The sequence below is a fragment of the Tursiops truncatus genome, chromosome 9 (genome assembly GCF_011762595.2).
Source record: "Tursiops truncatus isolate mTurTru1 chromosome 9, mTurTru1.mat.Y, whole genome shotgun sequence".
NCBI lineage: Eukaryota > Metazoa > Chordata > Mammalia > Artiodactyla > Delphinidae > Tursiops > Tursiops truncatus.
In genome coordinates, this window is record NC_047042.1 from 83,984,645 (window position 1) to 84,009,507 (window position 24,863).

A 24,863-nucleotide genomic window follows, 5' to 3' on the forward strand; every position below is an offset into this window, starting at 1 on the left:
AAAAAAGGCAATGTTAGTTTCTGCACAGCCGAAGAAATAGTCAACAGATTGAAAAGGCAACCCAGAGTAAGAGAAAGTATTTGCATATATATATCTGATAAGGCGTTAAAATCCCAACTATATAAGTATCTTCTACAACTCAATAGCAAAAAGAAAAATCATGTAACCCCCTATTTAAAGACTTTTCCTTAAAGAAGACATACAAATGGACAACAGGTATATGAAAAGATGTTCAACACTACTAATCATGAAGGAAATGTAAATCAAAATCACAATGAAATATCAGCTCGCACCCATTAGGATGGGCATTATTTTTAAAAAACAGAAATTAACAAGTGCTGACAAGTATGCGTATAAACTGGAATCCTTGTGTGCATGGTGGGAATGTAAAATAGGACAGTTGCTGTGGAAAACAGTAATCGTTGCTCCTTAAAAAAATTAAAAATAGAACTACCATATGATCCAGCAATCCCACCTGTGGATCTTTATTCAAAAGAATTGAAATTGGGATCTCATAGAGATATCTGCACTTCCATGTTCACTGCCACATTATTCACAACAGCCAAGAGGTGGAAACAACCTAAATGTCCATCAACAGGTGAATGGATAAAGAAAATGGGGTGTAAACATACAACGGAATATTATTCAGCCATAAAAAGAAGGAAGTCTTGTCATATGTGACATGGATGAACCGTGAGGACATTATGCTAAGTGAAATAAGCTAGATACAGAAGGACAGATAGTGCATGATTCCACTTATATAATAAGGTAGCTAAAGCAGTCAAACTCATAGAAGTAGAAAGTAGAACAGTGGTTGCCAGGGACTGGAGGGGAGGGGGAGATGGGAGTTGCTGTTCAGTGGGTATAGAGTTTCAGTCATGCAAGATGAAGAAGTTCTAGAGCTCTGCTGGACAACATGGCGCTGAGTTAACAATAATGTACCATACACTTAAAAATCTGTTAAGAAAGAAGATCTCATGTTACATGTTTTTTACCACAATAAAGAAAAAATGTTTGAAATCATATAAAATATTATATGTATGTATGTATACAGTTGTATACAAAGGCAGTAAGAGTATAAAATACGTGTGGAAATGTTAAACACTAAATTCAAGATAGTGGTTTCTACTAAGGAGGAAGAGAGGAGAATAGGGTCAAAAATGCTAAACAGGAAGTTTCTATTTTGTCTGTGATATTTTATTACTTAAAAAAACTAAAGCAAATATTATAACTGCTATTTGATTTTTTATTTTCTATATTTTTCTGTATGTTTGAAATATGTTATTACAGAAACAAATTTTTTGGAACCTAATAAATACGAAGAATACTTTCTTCCTTTTTAAGGAATGGGTATAGTTTGTCTTCTTTGATAACAAAAGGTTCCATAGGGAAGGATGGGCCTGAAATTATAGCAAAATTGAGTTTGTGTGTGTGTTCACTCTTCTCAGAAGAGAAGCCACAGATTTCATCAAAGGGGTCTGTGACTTAAAATGTTAAGAACCACGAACATAATTGATGATATCTGCCATTTTCCAGCAGGAGATAATAAAAAAACAGAACCATTGGGTACCATCTGAAGAAAATGAAAATACCAACTCAGAAAGATAGATGTACTCCTGGGTTCACTGCAGCATTATTTACAGCAGCCAAGATATGGAAACAACCTAAGTGTCCACTGATGAATAAATGGATAAAGAAAATAAATAAATAGTATATACACACAATGTAATATTATTCAGCCATGAAAAAGAGTGAAATTTTATGACAACATGGATGGACCTCGAGGGCATTATGCTAAGTGAAATAAGTCAGACAGAGAAAGACAAATACTGCATGACCTCACATACATGTGCAGTCTAAAAAAACAAACACCAAGCTCACAGATACGGAGAACAGATTGGTGGCTGCCAGAGGTGCGGGGCAGCGGGTGGGCAAAATGGGTAAAGGGGGCCAAAAGGTACAAACTTCCGGTTTTAAAATAAATAAGCACTGAAGATGTATCGATAACGTACAGCATGACAACCACAGTTAATAATATCGTAGTGCATATTTGAAAGTTGCTACGAAAGTAAATCTTAAAAGTTCTCATCACAAGAAAAAAAAAAATCTGTATGGTGACAGATGCTAATGCGACTTACTGTTGTGATCACTTCCCAATACATGCAAATATCAAATCATTATGTTGTACACCTGAAATTAATATAATGTCTGTCAATTATACCTCAAAAAAAAAAAACCAGAACCAAATCTGAATTTAAATCAATCAGCATGTTTCTCACCTTTTTCTTAGTTCTGATTTTCTGTTACATGCTTTTTCATTTTATGTATTTTTGCTGTAGAGTTGCCTCAGACTCTCTCTGAAGAAAGGCAAGCTATCAATAAAAGAAACACCCTTTAAGAAATCCCACCAAATCTACGTAAAAAACACGAAATAGAAGAATCATTTGGAATAAATGTAAACACTGACACAGCAGCCTTGGGATCAGGTGTGAAGACAAATGGCTCCATTACTAACTTTAATAGGAAAGGCTACACAGAAGGGATACAAACACAGGGCAGGCTATGTCCGGGTTCTCAACTCCTTTTTGGCCACAAAAAAACCAAATGCCTAAGGCATATGACAGTTAACAGGAGCAGGTCAGAATCTGGGGGTAGGAAGTATATTGTTGAGAAAAAATTCCCCCACATGATTCTGCTACACTTTCCCCACATCCCACCACTAAAGCCCCCAATCCCTGCCCCAGTTGAGATCACTGGGTTGAATTTATTCTTTTAAATTGTTCAACACTTAACAAATAGTTTATTGAGCACCTACTCTATAACTGTCATGAAGCGAGTATTTTTGTACTTCTGCACAGTTAGAGATTTCTGCGAAAATTTACTGGGACCTGGGTTAAAGGACAAGCCTTAAAACTTAAAAAATGACTAAATAGATAGTAAAAGATTGATCTTCCCTGAGGTATGTGTTCACATTTCAGAAGGATGATGAAACCAGGGTCATGGAGACATTCCAGAGTTACAAACTCAGAGCCTCTTGTCTTAGGTTACTGACGTAAGTAATAATCTATCCCTGCCTCAGGAACCCTGTGTCTACTTTCAGGGTAATATGAACAAATATAGATATTAAAAACTTATCAGTCACCAGGCACCAGGCTAGTTCCTAAGAGCACAACTGTGAGTAAGAGAAAGTTCCTGCTCTCTCAGAGCTTGTGGTCAACAGTGATCCATCACAGCACAGTATAGCAAGTCCATGACAGGAGACGTACATGGAGCTGTGAGAGACTGGAGAATCTAAACTGAGACTGAAGCGGGAGGAGTTAGCCAAATACCTCTGTCTGCAAATCAAAGAAAATCCCCAAACAGAGATTCTGTTAGAAAAGAAGAGAGTGGTGAAAGGTCGCAGGGAAAGCAGCCAGTAGGATGTGCTACAGTCATTAAGGTAATATTTCCCTTTTTAGAATATTATATTTAGCACTAACAGGAAAGACAGAGAAATAAAAGACCACCTTATTCTTTTTTTTTTTTTTTACATTTTGCATAGTTTTAATATATATTCAAAAACCATGAAAACAAAATAGTTTTGTTCAGAGACTTACAACAATCCTTCACGTTATAGACAGCAACCCTCTCCCTGGTATCATTCTGAATTCCCAGCTGTCCCCTTCAGAATAATTCTCTCTCTAATTGTAAGCATCTTACAACATCAGTTATGCATTGTAACACGTCATTTAAAATTAATTATTTATTTAAAATTATTTCTCCTTAGGTTAGAGTTAAGGCATTATATAGGTTATTTTTGGATACAGTTCTTTTATCAGATAAATATATTGCAAATATTTTCTCCTAGTTCATGGCTTATCTTTTAATTCTCTTAACAGCTTTTTGAAGAACAGATGATTTTAATCCTGACCAAAATATAAATTAGCCTTAATATTCAGTGTTTTTGGTATTCTGCAAGAAGTGTGCCTATTCAAAGCCCACAAGGATGTTCTCCTGTTCCCTTCTAGAATTTTTATGATTTTGCCCTTATGTTTAGGTCTATGGTATATTTTAATTAAATTTTATGTCTGGCACGGGAGGAGGATTTTTGTTTGTTTATTAGTTTTTGGTATAGGATGTCTACTTGTTCCAGGAGCATTTATTAAAAACATAAAGCTCTTTGCCATTGAATTACCTTAAAGTTTGTTAAAAATCAATAGCTTACATATGTATAGCTCTGTTTCTGTACTCTTTCTTCTGTTATGTTGCTCTATGCTTCTCCTTACATAAACACCATGTTGTTTACTGTGGCTTTATATTGTCTTGACATTAGGTGGGTGTAACTCATCTAACTTTATTTTTCTTTTTCAAGACTGTTTTAGCTCTTCTAGGATCAATACATTTTGACATAAATATAAGCATTTAAGCATGATCTTGTCAATTCCTAGAAAAGGCATGTTAGGATTTTGATTAGGATGGCCTTCAATGTATATAGATCAAGTTGGGAAGAAATGGGCATCTTAACAATATTGAGTCTTCCAAACCATGAACATGTGCCTGGGTCTTTTGGGTTTGAAAAAAAAGGTTTCTAGTCAGAGGACACATATGACCAAAACTATTTCTGATGAAAACTCTAGTTTTCAATAAATAGAATGGACTGGAGGAAAATGAGACCAAAAGTGTCATCAATTAAGAAGCCACTGAAATCATCCAAGCCTAAGGTAGTCAGGGCCTGGATCCAGAGGTTCAAGAACTAAAAACCAGAAGTACAATTTTAAAAAGTGCATTAGTAAGAATACACTTTGCTTACTTTATTTACAAACAACGTCACAAGCATATAAAGAAGCAGCGTTGCATATTTTCAACTCATTTATCACTGCATTATGAAAACTAGGATGATGATCTAGTTTATCTGTTCCTAAATTTTAAGTTTTTACAGCACATCAACTGGGCTTTTTACCCTAGGTTTCTTTTTCAACTCCAACAGGAAAGATGCATGAACCTGAGTCCTTCAGAATCACGGTCTCTGTGGCCTCCTAGTGCTGGCCGTCGATAATGACAGCTTCTGTAGCAAATTCTCTATGAAAACAGGACAGACTTATCCTGTCCTCTAGTTTTTCTTCTACACATAGATAAAGTAATTATGACATCTCCCCAAATAACATCTCAGACACTATTCACAAGCATACCAGGTCTATGATGGAGGTAAACAAAACATCCACAAAGCTTAGAGTCACTGGATCATTCATGCTTAGGTCTCCAACATTATTTCTTCCAACAATCTCCGAGAAGCTACTGCCAAGGGTTTTTTCTGTTTTATTTTTGTTTCAAACAAAATTTTAATTAATGTCTGCTCATATCTTCTATGCCACTTATTCTGTATTTCACCCTGGCAACTTTATGTATCCACTCTCCTTCTATGACTATTCACTATAAAAGATAACCAGTGCTTCCACCTGTCAAAAGACTCAAGTAAATTTCCCTAATCAAAGAATCTCTGATCTTCTGGATGGACTGAGGGTATTGCTAGCTTGTGATGCATGCTTGACACAGCTTTTGCTCACTAGCAGTCTTGGTCACATACAAGTGGGGCTCCACTTCCAGCCAGACCTTGAGTCCCATGCCGCCCTGGGGTAGAGACGCTCCAGCTACCCAAGAAAAGACCACCAAGGTCAGATAGGAGGACTGTGTGCTGGCTGGCAGTGCTGTCCACTAAGGATGTGATCAGCACAAAATATCCAGATGTCTGTTTCATGCAACCATAAAGTTTTAAAGATACGAGTAGCGTAAGTCTTCATGTCGTCTGGACCTTTCACACCATAAATGACAAAATATTTTAGCTGAAGAGTTAAACAACAAGGTCAAGGTCACATACCCTAACTATATTTAGACATCTGGGGAAGAGCTTAGGGAGGAATAAGTGACAAATACATAAACTCTAAGTAAGCAAACGTCTTCTCTCCAAAAAAAGACAATTATTAACACCAGGGAAAACAAAAAGCTGTGTTGGAAAGAAAAAGTAACCATGGATTATATGCCTCAGCTGTGAATAATGTTTCCATGGTCATAATAATGTAAACACTGATTATCATTCAAAATTTAATTATAACGAGAAGGTAGGAGGGTTCTGCATATAGAGTGAGGGTGCATAAGAAAGATAAAACCTCTTCCCCTATCATGAGAAGTCAAAGGTAATGCCTAAGACTGAAAATTTAAAACTGGAAAAAGAGCAACATGCTATTTGGAGATCTGGAGGTAAATAACAAAACAATTAGGTCTCAGAGTTGAACTTCAGAGAGCAGGGACTGGGGTGGGGGTAAGAGTTGGGAGACTGCTGAGTTTTGTAACAAGCCTTGTACAACCCCTGGACTCTTTGAATTCTGTGCATGTATAACTGAGATTAAAATTAAATCTAGAGGCTAGAACCTAGGATTTCTCACTGTGTAACTTTTTTAAAATTACGTATTTTTTTCACTCAAAGAAAACAGAGAAAACACTGATATTTTAACTAAACAATTTAATTTTATATTTTCTTGTTGTGACTATTGTGTCTTCATTTTATGGAAAAAAAAAATCAATAAATCAAATATTCACCAGCTGAATTGGAGGCATATGAACCTGTACTAGGTGCTGGGAAAACAAATACTAATAAGACCTTCCCTGCAAAGAGTCACTCTGTTTTAGAGAAACAAACACACAAATAACCCAAAAGCAATGAGATAAGCACCCTAACACTTAACTGTTCTGTGAGCCTTGGTTTCCTCATTTGCAAAACGCCTCATCAGGTTTTCGTGAATATTTAATGATTCAGTACATATAAAGTTCTTGGAACACTGCCTGGCAGATCATAAGAAAAATAAGGTCAAAAGACAAACCTTTGCCTGCCTGATTTTAAAGCCCACGTTCATTCCACTACATCACGCTTCTAAAATAATCCTATTCTTTTCAAAAACAAAAAATTTTTCCTCCTCCAAATGGTATCCAGTAAATGGACAAATTGTGACTCATTACATATGCAGATGTAGGTGTAGAATAAAATCTGAGGATAAAAGAACTTTCCTAGCTCTTTTTTTTTTTTTTTTTTTGCAGTACGCAGGCCTCTCACTGTTGTGGGCTCTCCCATTGTGGAGCACAGGATCTGGACGCGCAGGCTCAGAGGCCATGGCTCACGGGCCCAGCTGCTCCGCGGCATGTGGGATCTTCCCGGACCGGGGCATGAACCCATGTCCCCTGCATCGGCAGACGGACTCTCAACCGCTGCGCCACCAGGGAAGCCCCCTAGCTCTTTTTTTTCCTGGTTATTTTTAATTATTTGCAAATATTTGGTTTATTTAGGAATAGTCCGCTAATATGTCTTAGGAGTTAGGCATGATTAAAAATGAAGTTCTTGATTTATCAAGAAGTAAAATGTAGTAGCGATCTGCAACCAGAAAGTAAATTATTTGGCATGATTAAAAATGAAGTTCTTGGGACTTCCCTGGTGGTACAGTGGTTAGGAATCCACCTGTCAATGCAGGTGACACAGGTTCCATCCCTGGTCCAGGAAGATCCCACATGCCACGGGGCAACTAAGCCCGTGCGCCACAACTACTGAGCTTGCGCTCTAGAGCCCGCAAGCCACAATTACTGAGCCCACGCACTGCAACTACTGAAGCCTGAGAGCCACAACTACTGAGCCCACGTGCTACAACTACTGAAGCCCACATGCCTAGAGCCTGTGCTCTGCAACAAGAGAAGCCACAGCAATGAGAAGCCCACGCACCACAATAAAGACCCAACGCAGCCAAAAAAAAAAAGAAGTTCTTGATTTATCAAGAAGTAAAATGTAGTAGTGATCTTCAACCAGAAAGGAAATTATTTATCACTAGATGGCACTGTACTGGATAATATAATTTTTATTATTTTGTCTTGTTTCTTTTAGCTCGAGGTTCAAATTACTTATCAAATTAAAAGAATTCTTTCAAGAGAAGAAGGTAAGATTATATTACTCCTGTTTTAAGTTATCTCATGGCTTTGAAAATAAAGATATAGTTTAATGGAAAAGGAAACAATGATATAAATCAAGTTAAACTCTATTTTTAAACTATTCTGGTATCTTAAATAACTCTTCTGATATCTTCTAAGCAGAAATAATTCTGAATGTCTCTCTTGTTTACAATACAACAAACAAGTACAGGAACCTGTGCTGGTTTGTACTGTATCAACTCGACTTAGGTGGAACTACATTTCCCAGAATCCCTGGCCACAAATGGCTCCAGGCAGAGTTCGCCAAAAGAGGAATTCACTTCAGACGGAGGAGGAGGAGGAACTACGGCAGCCGCTGATTCTCTCTTCTTGGTTAGATGTGGTGACAGACACCGATGCCAGCTCGTCCTCACACCCCTCTGGTCCGTGTCCATCTGTTTTTCCCAAACACTAAACTGACTGACCAACAAAGACCCCAGGCCCACACCAGATGCTTGGCAGGAGACAGAGAGGTGGCATTCTGGAAATATTTAATTATTGACCAATAATGTTTAGTAAGCTGTAATAATGCAGTAAACGACTTAAGCTCCTCCTCACACAGTAGCTTCAATGTATTGATAATGTTCTACTAACTTATAGATTTATATAACCTTTTGCATGTATCAAATATTATGTAACTTTTTTTAAAGAATAAAGCACGAGACAGGGCAATCAGTGATATTAAACATTTACAGATATTTAAATAAGTTGAGACCACAATGTCTGAACAAAATAGTGAGCTAAGAAATCCATCTCCACCACTTCTTTATTATTTACCAAATTATTATTTAGCAGTTTCATTCATTGTGCATGAAAACTCTCCAACATCTAAAGCCACCTATCTTTAATAGTCAGCCAAACTCCTCAGTTTGACAGCTAACCACCCAGATGGCTTCTTAGTCTGTTTTGTTTTCAGAACTGAAAAAGTAGATCTAGTGCTAGAACCCATGACAGGTGTATACAACAGGCTCAATAACTGTGTGTTAAAAAGAGTTGATGAGTTAAGTCATTTTCATATTGGTATCAGTCTGATTCAACTCTCATAGCATCTGAGTTATCACAAGGTAATAAAACAAAACATCAAAGAAGATAAATATAATTGCTAGTCCACTTTTGTGGATTAAAAAAAATAATAAGATTCTGTGTTCTGTCCTGTTATTTCTTGTGCTTATCTCTGGCAATGTCATTCAAAGTCATACAGTCTGGATGACTGCTTCCATATAGATAACTCCCCAAGTCCTATCTCTAACACTGAACTTCCAGCAAAGTCATAATGCCCTAGACCCATAGGGCAGCATTCTGTTCAACTGTGTGTGTTGCCAGTGTTTACAGAGGACTTCCTAAGTTCCTGAGTTTACAAACTATTATCTCCAGCACTCCTACGAAATAGGTACTACTACACAGATTCTGGTGTTGACATGTACTAGGTGTGTAACCTTGGAAGGCTTAAAGAAATCGAGCAGCTTTTTCCAAGGTTATGTATCTAGAACATGTCAAAACCAGGATCTGAACCCAGGTTGGGTCTGACTGCAGAACCCAAGTTCCCAACCCTCAGTCCATTCTCCCCTTCCACTAGATCAACTTGAGAATAATGTCTGCCTCTGATTTCATCGTAGTATCCACCCAAAGCAGGCAACGCACTTGTATTTAGTTTGTGTCAAGAGTTATCTGTTGGGGCTTCCCTGGTGGCACAATGGTTAAGAATCCGCCTGCCAATGCAAGGGACACAGGTTTGAGCCCTGGTCCGGGAAGATCCCACATGCCGCGGAGCAACTAAGCCCGTGCGCCACAACTACTGAGCCTGTGCTCTAGGGCCTGTGTGCCACAACTCCTGAGCCCACATGCCACAGCTACTGAAGCCCATGTGCCTAGAGCCCGTGCTCCTCAACAAGAGAAGCCACCGCAACGAGAAGGCCTTGCACCGCAATGAAGAGTAGCTCCCGCTCACCACAACTAGAGAAAGGCCACGCGCAGCAACGAAGACCCAACGCAGCCCAAATAAATAAATAAAATTTATTTTTAAAAAAAAAGAGTTATCTGTTGACTAAACATATCCTGATTGAGGAAGTTAGCTAAGGTGTTGCCTGATATCAAAGAATAATTCCTGCTCCAAATTAGAGAATGCTCTACTAAGTTTCATAAAACATAACAACAGTGCAGACAATGAAGACAAAAACAAGAGGATAATAAACTAAAGTCATGTAACCTCTATACCTCAAACTTATCCCAGTGTTTAGGATTTCACCTACACTAAGGACAATCATGTTATATTATCATATCTCCAGGTTCTACATTCCATGTTTCCTACTGGGGTTCCTTCCCAAATGAATGAATAAACTCCAGATCTCTACCCTTCCTGGACCTATGGCAGTTTAAGTGGGCCAAATCCAGCCATGTTCTGAGAGGGGATACTTAGAGAATAATTTTTAAGGATCAAATGCTATACAAAAAAAGGGTACTTTTCTGCCCCCCTGAGATTTCACACTTGGGTTTTGTCACCTTACCTGAATTAAATGTATTGGAGTTTTGTCCTGTGAAGACATCATATCCTGCTCTCTCTCTTGTCTGCTAACAGGAATCCCCTACTTGGTACTCCGTAGTGAATAACAGACTTGAGAGTTTGTTCAAATACACCAAAAATATTTACTACGTGTGTATCTCAGGAATACAAATGCTATCCATTTGGATTAAGTTTTAAGCACAACAGTCTCACAGTATGTAATTTCATGGTAGGTTTAGAACATTAAAAAGACTCTCCTAAAAAAAAAAAAAAAAAAAAAAAAAAAAAAAAAAAAAAAAAGACTCTCCTAGGCCTTCCACGATATTCCCTTTCCTCTGGGCGGCAATTCCCTGGAGTCAGTACTCTCTGTTAGGCCATCTACCTCCACTCCCAGACGCCAGCCTGAGCTCTCCTCTCAAGCCCTGAGGTAAAGAGAGTGCGTCCTTTTCCCTCTGGGCCCCAGATCTAGTCCTCTCAGTTCAAAAGCTTTCTCCTCAGCCACTGGACCCCACCACCTAACCACTCGGGTGTCCCCCTTCCAAAGAATTCCTTCTCCTTGAGCATATTCTCAGCCCCACTCCTGTTCTCTTAGCCTGGGTCCTTGCTAGAAGTCGGTTTTTTCTACAACTCTCTCCTCCCAGCATCACCCACTCACCTGACTCAGCAAGGGTCACACCAATTGCACACTTTAAAGATTTTTCTATATCTTGAGCATTGTTTTCTTTTACATCTGAACAAAACAGTAAGGCATGAACATTTGACTACAGTTTAAGTCCCTGACTCTAGGTAGGGAAGTGCTCGCTTTATCCGTGACTTTTACGATGAGAAATTTTTTGCTACAGATATTAATTAGTTGCTTTTAAATGTATGCAGTCAGAACAAGAGAACAGCCTTGAAATAAAGCAGAAGAGATCGGGTACTTCTTAATCACCTGGATACTAAAACACTTAAATGTACCACTGATGGGGGTTGTAAAATTTCTAATTCTGTCAATCTTCAAGAAAAAAATAAAAAATAAAATGGAGAGAAAACAATTATCTGTCTTTGCTGATTTGGTATCATTTTCCTGAAGGAAGAACTTAGAGTGTTTGATAGTCCCTCTGACTTATTCTTTGTTTTCATCATTACTTTAGAAGGTAATTTGATCCACTCTAATAGTCCCAGGGAACCACTTATCCTTTTCCAAGCATCCACTATAAGACTAAACCTGGCTTTGGTACTCCTCTTTCTTTAAACTCACTCCAAAAATGGGCTTCAGAGAATGACTTTTCTAAAGTCAACACAAACTTCAGACTTTGGGTCTCTATAACAACTGGTCACAGAATGCGGATGAAACTCAAAAACTCAGTGGTGCTCTCAAAGTTTTCAAAGCAAAACAATGAACAAAGATGCAGAAATAGAGTGAAGTTAAGTCAGAAAGAGAAAGACAAATACCGTATGCCCACACGTATATATGGAATTTAAGAAAAAAAAAAAATGTCATGAAGAACCTAGGGGTAAGAAGGGAATAAAGACACAGACCTACTAGACAATGAACTTGAGGAGATGGGGAGGAGGAAGGGTAAGCTGTGACAAAGTGAGAGAGTGGCATGGACATATATACACTACCAAACGGAAAATAGATAGCTAGTGGGAAGCAGCCGCATGGCACAGGGAGATCAGTTCCGGTGCTTTGTGACCACCTAGAGGGGTGGGATAGGGAGGGTGGGAGGGAGGGAGACGCAAGAGGGAAGAGATATGGGAACATATGTATATGTATAACTGATTCACTGTTATAAAGCAGAAACTAACACACCATTGTAAAGCAATTATACTCTAATAAAGATGTAAAAAAAAAAAAAAAAAGATGCAGAAATAAGCACAGCCTTCAAATGACACTGAAGCCCACTGGCTTACTTCCATGAAGCTCCCGAGTTCTAGAAATTACCGTTCTGTAAATGACTTTTTTTACTTTGTCAGGATCATCCACTCAAACAACCCTGGTATGTCACCATCAGTGCTTAGATCTTTAAAAAAAACGTCTTTCACTGGCACAGGATAGAAGATTCAAGAATTCAGAGAAACATTCATAGGTTAAAAGAAAATATCTTCAAGGCATGTATCAGATTGTGGCTTTCAGCATCAAATACTGTAGTCAGATTTCTTGAATAATGTTTTGTGAGATCCTTAAAAATGAATGTTTATACATTTTTCATTTTTAAATATAAATTTTCTCATTTCCTACTTGTGATTAGGGTTGAAATATAAATTCAGTCCAAAAAAGTATTTTCCTTTAAAAATCTACACTATAAATCTATCAACTTAGTTCTGTAAACTACCTCAGATAAATTCCAAGTTGGACAAATACACCAGATAACATCAATAAATAACTGTTATTTATATTAATTATACCAGTGATTCTCCACTTTGGGCAAATGTTTGATTCTGTTCTTAAAAGCTTAAATACAAAACAGCGGGAGTTTAATGTTACGAGGAGCCAAGGACATTTGCTGAACACCAGGAAAACTTTAAAAAGCACATCTTCATTCAGTTCAAAGCAAAGAGATTTGACTCCTTCAGAATAACAGAAGTGGAGACAGGACTACAGAGAGACTGCAGGGTTTTAAAAAGAGCATGGAGCCTGGCATCAGGAGGACCAGGATTTGAATCCCGGCTCAGTTACGCGCCAGCTGTGTGTCCTCGGCCAAGCTTCTTCAGCTCTCTGAAATTCAGTTTCTTCAGCTGCAGAGTAACAGGAGTATCCACCTCCCAGAGCTGTTGGGAAGACTGAGTCAGACAAAGCATTTGCAACCAGTACAGCACCTAACACACGGTAAATGCGACGCATTCCGTTCTTCTGCCTGCCTCTCCCCTGTAAAACCAATGCGGCGGGTCTTGAGAACTTAGAATGGCCGTGGAATAGTTGCATTCTTTAAAAAAAAAAAATGTGTTTAAATCATATTTTAAGAATATTGATGGGGATGTTGACACAACGTGGATGAAGCTTGAAGACATTATGCTAAGTGGAATAAGCCAGTCACAAAAGGACAAATACTGTATGATTCCTCTGATATCAGGTCCCTAGAGCAGTTAAATTCATAGAGACAGTAAGTACAACAGTGGCTGCCCGGGGCTGGGGGCAGGGGGAAATGAGTTGGTGTTTAATGGGTTTCAGTGGGGAAGACAAAAAGGTTCTGGTGATGGATGGTGGTGACAGTTGCAAAACAATCTAAATGTTCTTAATGTCACAAAACTGTACACTTAAAAATGGTTAAAATGATCAATTCTATATATATTTTACCACACAGAGACTACTGAAAAGTACTTGTTATTTAAAAGAACCTTATAATAAGTTCTTTTGACAAAAGAATTATTTATAGTTAAATAAACAGTCATGTTGTAGTTTACTTGTTCCAGCTCCCAGGCTAAGGAGAGCACTATGGGAGAAAACTCAAGCACCCCTCCCATTGGGTGGAAAAACTTGCTTTCCACTTCAGCCAGGCCCTCGCTGCTGGGCGATACTCCACAACCTGTCCCTAGTCAGCTATCTCTTGATCCCTACAATTGCTGTTCCAAGCATGTGCAGACATTCAGACCGTCAAAGTATACCTATACTACTTTATGCCAAAATAAAGACCCTCCCTCTACCCTTTTTCCGTAATCTACCTCCTATTTCAAATTGTTTTTTAAGATGGCCTATACATACTCACTGCCTGTACTCATTAATGCCCACTGCACTTAGCCACTGGAATGAAGTTTCTAATGCCAGTATTACAATTTTTATCACTGAGAGCCTCTGACTTGACCAAATCCAATGGCGTCATTCTACTTCTCATCCCAACTTGACCTCTTATAGTGGCATCTGATACTGAGTACTTCCCTTTTTGAATCTGTTCTTCGATGGGCTTTTCCTGCCCTCTTAATGCTGCAATGTCCCGAGGTCCTCTGCTTGGCCTGCTCAGGTAGCTCCCCTTTTGTAATCTCACCCATTCACACGCATATGACTCCACCCTCCACATCTTTCTCTCCTAAACTTTGGAGTCACGTTTCCAACGGTCTGCTAGTTGTTGCCATTTAGATGCCCCCTTCTCGGATGTCCAAAACCAAATCCAAGCTTCCTTTCTACTCTCTCATCCAATGGCTAGAGGATTAAAAAAATCTATAGCCATTTGCTATTCTTCCATCTCTCTCACAACTGCTATACGGAGCTCCAGTCAATAAGCCTCACAAACTCTACTTCCCAAAGCACACTCCACACTGCCTCCCCCCGCTCATCGCCACTGTCAGGGCCCTAATCCAGGCCCTTCATCTCGCTCATCTGGACCGCTGCTCACTGCACCAATCTCCTAACCAGTCTATTCTCTTCAGTTTTCTCCCTTCCAGTCCAATTTTCACACTGCTGCCAGGACATTCTTCTAAAATGTGAATCTGTGCCATTCCTCTGATTTTAAAACCTCCAATGGTTCCCCACAGTCAACAGGGCCAACATCAGATACTAGGACTACAGACACAGCTCCTTCCAATCTCATTTCCCACCACGTGCCCACTCCCCAACTCCCATGAGCCTCAAGCTCCTTTTCAACGTCTCAAGAAATGATCCTCGGACCTCTATGGCTGGTACATGCTCCTCCTTCTTCTACACATGGTGAGCAGCTACATATCCACTTCCCAACCTCCCCAGGCCGAAGTGATCACAGGCTTCCGGTCTGTCTGTGAGGCCTCTGCTGCAACACTTAACACACAGCATCTCATTTACTCTGCTCTTGCTCCCAAGCCATCACTGAAACCTACTTGGTGGAGCACCTCAAGATCAGGAACTCCACACCCCACTCGTTTTTCCATCCACCCCAGATTCTCTATGGCTCACGTGATCTGTCTCCCTAGTCAACGGATCTCCTGACCATCAAGGCGCAGCGACTCCACTGCCGTGCTGATGTACCTTGGTGAGTGTGTCTACTACAAGGCGTGGAAATCATTCATTTGTTCATTCCACTAACACTTTTTAGACATGGGGATGCACAGATGAGTAAGACTTGACACCTTCCACTGAGGAGTTCATGCTCTAGTAGGGAAAACAAACACATAAACAGACATTTATATAACATGTTGGAGGAGCCCAGTGACAGAGTGATTCCCAGGACATTCTGGAGTGGAGGGGCCCAGAGGAGGACAATGAACCCAGCAAGTGGGGGGAACTGGGTATGAGAGGGGGAACTGGATGAAGCTTCTGGGACTGATGGTGCCCAAAGTGAGTCTCAGAGAACATTAGGGAAAGAGGAAGGGATAGGACAGGTGGGAGACAGGAGAAGGAAAATACAGCAATTAACCACACTAACTTTTTGTCCACTGCCCAAGTACAAGTAGTAAAAGTCACAAGACAGTCCTCGCAAATATATCCAGACATTTAATTGTGAAAACAAACAACAAAATTGTCAACCTCCCAGGACACTCTTTCTCACTCCCTTTTTGTCTGTCCCTCTGTCTCATACCCACTGACACAAGAAATACTTAATACATGTAATGAAAAATATATGTAAGACCAGTCATGGCAGTATTGACATGTTTAGAGCCCATGTTTTCATGGCCGCTTCAATAGTCACTTCTTATCTGTGCTCTCCATGCCAAAGTTTCTCAGACTTCCCTCACTCCTGCTGGCCTTCTCCCCAACTCCCTGACCCTTTCAGCTCTTCCTGGGCTCACCTTCCACGCACAATGCAGAACTAGGATACATCATTTAATGTTGCCCTATTTATTCAAATATGACGTTACCATGTCAGTCAGATCTTTTTGTGCTAAAAAGAATTTATCAATACTTTTTTTCATAGCATAAAGTCTACACTTTAATTTAGAAGCACAGTTACTATTGATATACTGGTTTCGTTTCTTTAGTTCTTCAGAAGACCCAAAGTTATTCTTAAAGGAAAAAGAGCCCTATCAGAAAAAAAATTGAAATAATCATCATCACACATTTCTCTGCTATATGAGCAGAGAAAGCTCAGATTTCATTTCTGGCTATGTCGGTGTTTTACTACATAATTCCTTGGTCCATCTGATCTCAAATCCTTATAGAAATCTTGATATATGCTATCTCACATAAAGTAATTTTTAAAATATTTTCACGTTTTTGTTCCATCTTATTGACAATTATTTTTACTAATTTGAAAACTGATTAAATACATGTACAGAAACGTAACATAAAAGAACACAAAATCATCTTTCAAGTTACTATTTACATTTGTCAGCAGCTATCTTAATCATATTTACTAATCATCCCTGCAAGTTCAGTTAACAAAACCTATGAACAGGGCTTCCCTGGTGGCGCAGTGGTTAAGAGTCCTCCTGCCGATGCAGGGGACACGGGTTCGTGCCCCGGTCCGGGAGGATCCCACGTGCTGTGGAGCGGCTGGGCCCGTGAGCCACGGCCACTGAGCCTGCGCGTCCGGAGCCTGTGCTCCGCAGCGGGAGAGGCCACAATAGTGAGAGGCCCGCGTACTGCAAACAAAAACAAAAAACAAAAACAAAAACAAACCTATGAATAATAGAACTGCACTTAAAGTTGGGAGGTAAGGAGGAGGGAAAACAGATGATCCCTTGTCTTGGTTCTGATCTTGAAGTCATACAAACAGGGGGAAGGGAAAGGAAGGCAGGAGGGCGAAGAGCACAGATGAGAATAGTTAAAAACAACGTGTGAAGTAAAAAAATTATAAAGTAAGTTGATTTCACTCACAGTTAAGAGTCCCTGAAAACAAGTGAAGTAAAATCCTATTCCATCCCTCAGTCCAAGAACTGAGCAGAAGTTCCCTTCCAGGGAGGCTTGGTGGTGCTAAAAGGAGGCAAGAAGGATGTGAGATCTCAAAATCTAAGTGATGAAAGGCATGCCAGCCATTCATCCTCCCACTTCAGGCGCTTTTTAAAAAAAAGTTAATCATCGAATTAAATGTTATAATCCAATTTCCAAAATTGTTCTACTCCACTTAAACTGCTGTCACCTCTAATAATCTTACAGGCAAATGCATTCATTTCAAACATCCTTCTCTTCAGATTCTGCGATATCTGAAGCTCTCGATCACTTTACCTTTTTTGTTCCTGCCAGGAATACAGAGGGCTCTTTCTCTAACGCTATAGATCTAGCCCCTCTTCCTAACTGTACTCCAAACCACGCTTTCCCCCTGAGGCTTGGTCCTCAGTGCTCTGGCCTGCCTCCCTGCATACGCATCCCTTGAAGAATTTAACCCTCACTTCTGGGATGACAAATGTGAAGTTTCCCTCTTTGGCTAGACATTTCAACATGAGCCCTGGTTCATGTTGCAACTGCTTAGGAATTTCCCCTTGAACGTCTAAAACCAGACGAGCACCTTTATCTCCTCAAAATTGGTTTCTCTTACCAGTTATTACATGCCTGATCATCCTGCAGGCATTTGTTTTTACTCACATCTTCCTCTCTCTCGTTGTGCTGCACCCCTCATGTGCACCCTACTTTCTCCCCTCTCATCTCCCCCGACTAACTCCATCAGTACTCTACCGCTGGATTACTGTACTCGGGTCTACCTCCTATTTCTCCCTTCCTTCAATTCATCTTTGTCACTGCTACCAGATTAATCTTCTGCCATGGTATTCTTCTTTTTCAAAATCATACCGCCATTCTTCTTCTTCAGAAGACAGATGGTGTGGTGGTTTTAAAATGCTCCCAGACTCTTTGACACACCTCTCCTTAAAAGGTGGAAGCTAATGCCCCTCCCCTTGAATGCGTGCTGAACTTACTGGCTTGCTTCTAAGGAATAGAATGTCACAAGAGAGCTCACTGCTCCCAAATCCCTGACCCACAGAAATTGTTAAGAGATTGTAAATGCTTATTGGTGTTCTTAGCCACTAAATTTAGGGGTAATTTGTTACATGGCAATAGATTATTAATTCAGAAAGCCTTTCTGCTGCCAAGTGGATCAAATCCAAACTCTCTGGGCACCCAAGGTCTTCTAGTAACTGACTTTATCTTTAAATACAAACACCTGCTTCAGTCTAAGGCCAGTTATTTCACTGACTTCACATGACATGGTAAAATTCTGCTTCTTTAGCCTATGCTAGTCTCACATGAAACGTCCTTCTTTGATTCTGCCTACTAATTTATAAATTTATTTACTTTTGGCTGCGTTGGGTCTTCGTTGTTGCACACGGGCTTTCTCTAGTTGTGGCGAGAGGCGGCTACTCTTCGTGTGGTGCGCGGGCTTCTTATCGCAGTGGCGTCTCGTTATGGACCATGGGCTCTAGGTGTGTGGGCTTCAGCAGTTGTGGCTCACGGGCTCTAGAGTGCAGGCTCAGTAGTTGTGGCGCACAGGCTTAGCTGCTCCGCGGCATGTGGGATCTTCCCGGACCAGGGATTGAACCTGTGTCCCCTACACTGGCAGGCGGATTCTTAACCACTGTGCCACCAGGGAAGTCCCTGCCTACTAATCTAAATTCAACACTTTCCTTTTAGGCTCAGTTCGAAGTCCACCTACCAAAGAAATTTTTCTGTTTTCTAATGCATATAAATAAACATATATCTGATTTCCAAAACTGTAAGTTATTTAAGGGAGAAATCATGACTTTGCTATCTTTATATTCCCCATATTAATGGATACATAGATATACTTTTTGTTTAGAATTAACTTTTATGACCTTTCCTTCAAAAAAAAAGTTTTGAATGTCTTTTAAGACAGGACATATGGGGGCTTCCCTGGTGGCGCAGTGGTTGAGAGTCTGCCTGCCAATGCAGGGCACACGGGTTCGTGCCCCGGTCCGGGAAGATCCCACATGTCATGGAGCGGCTAGGTCCGTGAGCCATGGCCGCTGAGCCTGCGTGTCCGGAGCCTGTGCTCCGCAACGGGAGAGGCCACGACAGTGAGAGGCCCGCGTACCGCAAAAAAAAAAAAAAAGACAGGACATACACAATAAAGTTTAAACTTTAAATAGTGTCAAATAGTTTGAGACGATAATTTGGTAGAATATATTACCAAAAAAATCTACATGGCTTATGGATAAGCAATTCCATTTCCAAGAATCTATTTTATAGATATAATTATACAAGTAAGCAAAAACAAAACTACAAAGATATTTTCCACAGCATTGTTTATAAAAGGGAAAACTCAGGAGCAACATAAAAAACATCAACAGAGAAAAAATTAAATTAGGGTACAATAGACTACCATAGATCCATTTCAAAAAATCAAATATGTCTACATGTACTGACCTGTTCAAATTGCCATGATACAATAAGTGAAAAAAAAGCAAGTTTCAAATTTCACAAAGAAAATAAAATATTTAAGAATAAATTTGACAACAAATGTATAAAATCCATCTGAGGAAAACTTTAAAACGTTCCTTAAAAAGACACAAATGAAGACTTTAACAAATAGGAAGACATTTCTTATTTTGGAAGAAAACAAGCCAACATCATAAAAATGTCAGTTCGTTGTAAATTAACTTATCAATGTAATGCGATCCCCATAAATATACCAATAATTCTTTTTACTGAAGCTGGAAAATTGATACTGAACCGCGTATTAAAACTACATGTGCAAGAACAGCCAGGAATACGCCAAACAGGAGAGGGGAGGACTAGTCCTACTAGACATGAAATTATACTATAAAGCCTCTCAATGAAAAGTGTGCTACTAGCCCACAAGCAGACAGACAAATCAGTGGAGTAGCATGGAAAGTTCAAAAACAGACTGAAGTACAGATAGAACTTTAGTACTGTGTATGATAAAGGGGGCGTCTAAAAATCACTGGGGCAAAAACTGACTTTTTAATAAATGGCTAAAGCAGTTGATCAGCCATTTGGAAAAAGATAAAATTAGATCCATTCTTCATACCATACACAAGAATATGCTCCAAATGAATGAGGGATCTAAATGTAAAACAATGAAGTCATACAAGTACCAGAGGTGGGGAAATGGTGAATTCTTCTCCAACCTTGATATAAGGAAGGGCGTGCTAACTATGACTCAAAATCAGGAAGAATAAAAGACTGATAATTTGATTACATAAAAATGTTTAACAATTTTTTTCTGCATGGCAAAAAAATCATTAACCAAAGACAATAGATAAAATAGGAGAAAATATTTGCATCATATCACAGATATCCACAATAAATAAAAAACACTTAAAATTGAGGAAATAAAAGACTAGTAACTTGACAGAAAAATAGGCAAAGGACATGAATATACACACACATACATATACAGACACGTACACATGTATACACATTACAGATACACACATGTATATGAACACATGAAAAGATATTAAATTTCACTTATAAAAGAAATACGAATCAAAACTACACTGACATGTTATTTCTGACCTATCAGATTGGCAAAAATTAAACAGTGTGAAAAGTCACCCTTGGCCAGGATATGGAGAACTAGGCACTCTCACGCAGAGCTCCTTGGAGAAATGGCCGCTTCCAGGGCTGAGGCAGAGAAAATAGACAAGGAGGATCATTCCGTGTCAGTAAAGTAAGGATGTGTCAAAGCACGGTGGGGGTATGCCGAAAGGACACAGGAGCCAGCTTGAAGAGGCTCCCACTGGCCAAAGCTGGGACAATTTGAGCTTCAAAATAAGTAAGGATCATACGGTAAAGGAAGAATTCATGAGTCCAAACTGATATTTTTAAAAAATAAATAAATGAGAGATAAGGGAGCACTCTTTGTGGAAGTAAGCCAATGAATAAATGAAGAGGGAATGATGAAATTTTAAATCCGATTGGGCAACCATTACAAGGCTGAGTCGCGCAAGAACCATCCATGGATTCTTAAGTCTACAAGTAATAATCTGAGGAGTAACAGGTTATTAATGAAAAACATCACTCCACAAGATAGTTATCATCTGAAAAGGGGGAAAGAGTAACACTGGTCAAACCTGGCAGGCTGGGCCTTAACCAAAGGATCAAAGTCAACATGCCCAGAAGTAGGACAAACAGACATTGTGTGCCTCTGAATATGATGAACTGAGAAGAACACAACGTCCCCTGTGCAGCATTTCTGCCAGAAATGCAAAACCTGAATCTAAACATGACGAAACTTCAAACAAACCAAAATTGAAGGATATGCTAATAATAATTGGCTAGCACTCTTCAAAACTGTCAATGCCATGAAACACAAAGAAAGACTGAGAAACTGTTCCAGATGAAAGGCGACCAGATGCAATGTATGGCCCAGGATTTTCTTCCTATAAAGACATTTGGGGAATAACTGATGGAATCTGACTAAGACCTATATTTAGATAATATTATTGTATCAGTGGTAATTTCCTGATTTTGAAGAAGAATAAACTTAATAAATAAGGAGAAAGAAAAGGAAAATTTGGCTGAGAACGCATAACCTGCATCTAACGATGAGGAAACTTCAGACAAACACAAAAGGAGGAATTTTCTACTATTTCCCAAAAAAAAGGCACTATATTCTTCAAAAAATGTCGATCTGATAAAAGACAAACTGTAGAAATATTCTAGAAGAAAGGAGAGTAAACAGATATGACAAGTAAATGTAATATATAACCCTAGACTCGATCTTATACCACAGGGGGAAAAATGTTATAAAGGACAGTATTAGGTCAACTGTGATATGGATAGCAGATCAGATGAAAATATTTTAACACAAATTTATAAAATAGTTACTGTTGTATAAGTGAAAATTCCTGTTCTTAGGAAATACACACTAAAATACGGGTAAAGGGCCACAATATATGTAACATTCTCAAATGATTCAGAAAAAAATATACACATACACACATATACATACAAAACTACACAGCAAGAAAATATACACAAATGATAAAGTAAATGCGGGAAATGTTAACAGTAAATGAATCTAAGTAAAAATAGTTTTTCTTTGCATTATCCTTGTTTTTTTTCCAACCTTCTTCATTTTTAATGGTTCATCCTCTAAATGAAACTACTACTCAGAATTACCATAAAGACCAGCAATCTTCAAAAAGAAACTACGCTAACAGTTACTGCTTAAATATTTTAACAATAACTGTATTTCCTAAGTGTTCACTTGAGAGATAAGGAGTCTCCAAATGGCCATGTTATATCCTAAGGAAAACACAACTGGAAAGAAGCTGAAACGTGCAAAAGAAATTCTATCACACGTGGCTAAGATCATAAGCTTCTCTAGAGTCAGGCTACCTGGCTCTGAACTTGGGCTCCAAGCCCTGGCTTTCCTAAGCTTTGATTTTCTATAAAGTGGGAATGATGATACTATCTATTTCCTAGAGCTGTTGTGCAATTAATGGAATAATAGGAAAAAACAACAACACATTTTAGCAAAGTGCCCAACACATGGTAAGTCCTCATTATTATCATTACTATTATCTCTCCTTTGTATTGTAACATATCTGCCACAGGGTAATGGGGCTTTTGGTAACTAATTACAAAGAACACCAGAGAAGAATTCGTTTTTATCCAGCACCACACAGTAAAGATGCTCTGACTTTAAGGCCCAGTTTTTAAGGTAGAACAGCCCCTGGAGCGAAAAAAAGTCCTCTATCAAATTCTCATGACTTGATGAAAGTATCAGTTGAAAAGATCCCATTCTTCCCCATGTTTCCCAAGTAAAGTTATGATCCAAATTTTACCCTTTCGACCAGTCTACAACTGACCACAGTACACCTCCCTTGGCAAGTTACCTCACTGGGATATCCAATCTCCCGTAAGCCTGTAAGCTTGCTCAGCTTACTCATCACATCGTTCAGTCTCACAGTCCTCATCAACTCTGAATGAATTGATAAAAATCAAAATTCTTCACCTGCAAGGTCACACCCTAGACACCCAAACAAACCACGCAGAGTTTCCCTCCTCCTGAAGGTCTGCCTGAGCAGTCAGCGGCTTCCCTCCCTGACAGGAATGTAACTACCACTGTTAACATGTTAACTTTCCAGAAGCATCTATCAAGGGTGGACCATCTGTCTCCATTAACCACAGGATGCCTAATGGACACTGGGAGCAATTCAACACTCACTGATTAATAAATATTGGTCTTCAAGAGAAACAGCACTGAGTACCAATCGATACCTTTGTGTTAATCATTCAAAACAGAAAAAAAAATTGTGGCTGAGTTAACTCAAATTAAATTTAAACTTTCATGCAACGTATTTCAAAATGCTTCGAAAGTAATTTTTAAGCATAAATATCACACAAATTCACCATATAATTACATCAAAACGATCACACGAAATAATCAAATTACTATCAAATGGAAATAATTTACTAATAACATAGATTTCTAGGACTTATTCAGTACGGCTTTCTTTTAATCTTCATATAATCTTCAGTAAAACCCAAGAATCTCTTTTAAAAATAAAGAAAATAGCCAGCCCTTATTCCTAAATGTTCATTTTCTCTTAGCAGCTTTTTTAATGTACTTATCTTCTTTCATCATCAAAGGCGGCATGAATATATATGCAATGTAAATTCTGCGTCCCCTTTGCCATCTTCTGTACTTTTCTACTGAAACAAACTACAAAATTCTCTTCTTGTTTCTCATTCTTAGAGGAGGAAAAAATTATTCAAGAGTAATAAACAAACTCCTTCTACATCTTCCTTGGTGTTTCCTGTACGGAATTCCCAGACTTTCTAGATACCAGACCCCCACCAAGTCCCCTTCTCTCCACACCAGCAGTTCCTGAAAAAAATATATTCTTACACCAGGAACATCTTTTTCCATTAAGTGACACAAACATCAAACTTCAAAATTTAAAAGATAAAAAATTTCCTCCATCAGGTCTCATTCTCCAAACTTCTTTAAGACATAAAGAGAAGTATTGTCCCTACACCCTACAAGGTTAATAACAGTACCAATGTAAGTCTATGCTTACTTACTATTTATTTTTGAATAAATAATATGTTCAAAGTTCAAAAGGTAAAAAAGAGTATTCAGGGAAAAGTCTCCCTGTCCTCCAGCTACCTACTTCCTTCTCCTAAAGGCATGAAATGTTATAGTTCATTTTTTATCCTTCCAGAGATGTTCTTTCTTTCTATCCATCCATCCATTCACAGCTGTTTATAAATTCTTCTTTACGCTCTTCTATGCCTTGTTCTTATCTAAGATTGTATCTTCAAGGATCTATCATAACAGAGTACAATGAGCTTCCTCCTTCTATCTTAATGGCTATACAGGAATTTTAAAATATGTAGAAACCAGTTTCTATGGCCCTATTCTCTCAGCCCACAAATTCATTAAATATGCATTGTGCCTGACAGTCCACCTGATTTTAAATAAATAAATAAATACACATTCCACCCCCAAATGTAAATATTTTCTATATACTAGACCATGTTGTTATATCAATGCAAAACTTGTTGGGTTCGATAATTGTATTGTAGTTATACAGAAGAATGTCCTCTTTAGCAGGTATTCAG

General features: G+C 38.8%; 1 long non-coding RNA gene across 1 annotated transcript in view; it reads right to left on the reverse strand.

Annotated features, from left to right (window-relative positions):
• LOC109547904 (uncharacterized) overlaps positions 1–24,863 on the reverse strand; it is a 212,519-nt gene that overhangs the window by 172,040 nt on the left and 15,616 nt on the right. The window contains exon 5 of the long non-coding RNA XR_004528175.2: positions 17,190–17,285. This is a non-coding gene — a long non-coding RNA (uncharacterized lncRNA). The remainder of the gene's footprint in view (positions 1–17,189; positions 17,286–24,863) is intronic.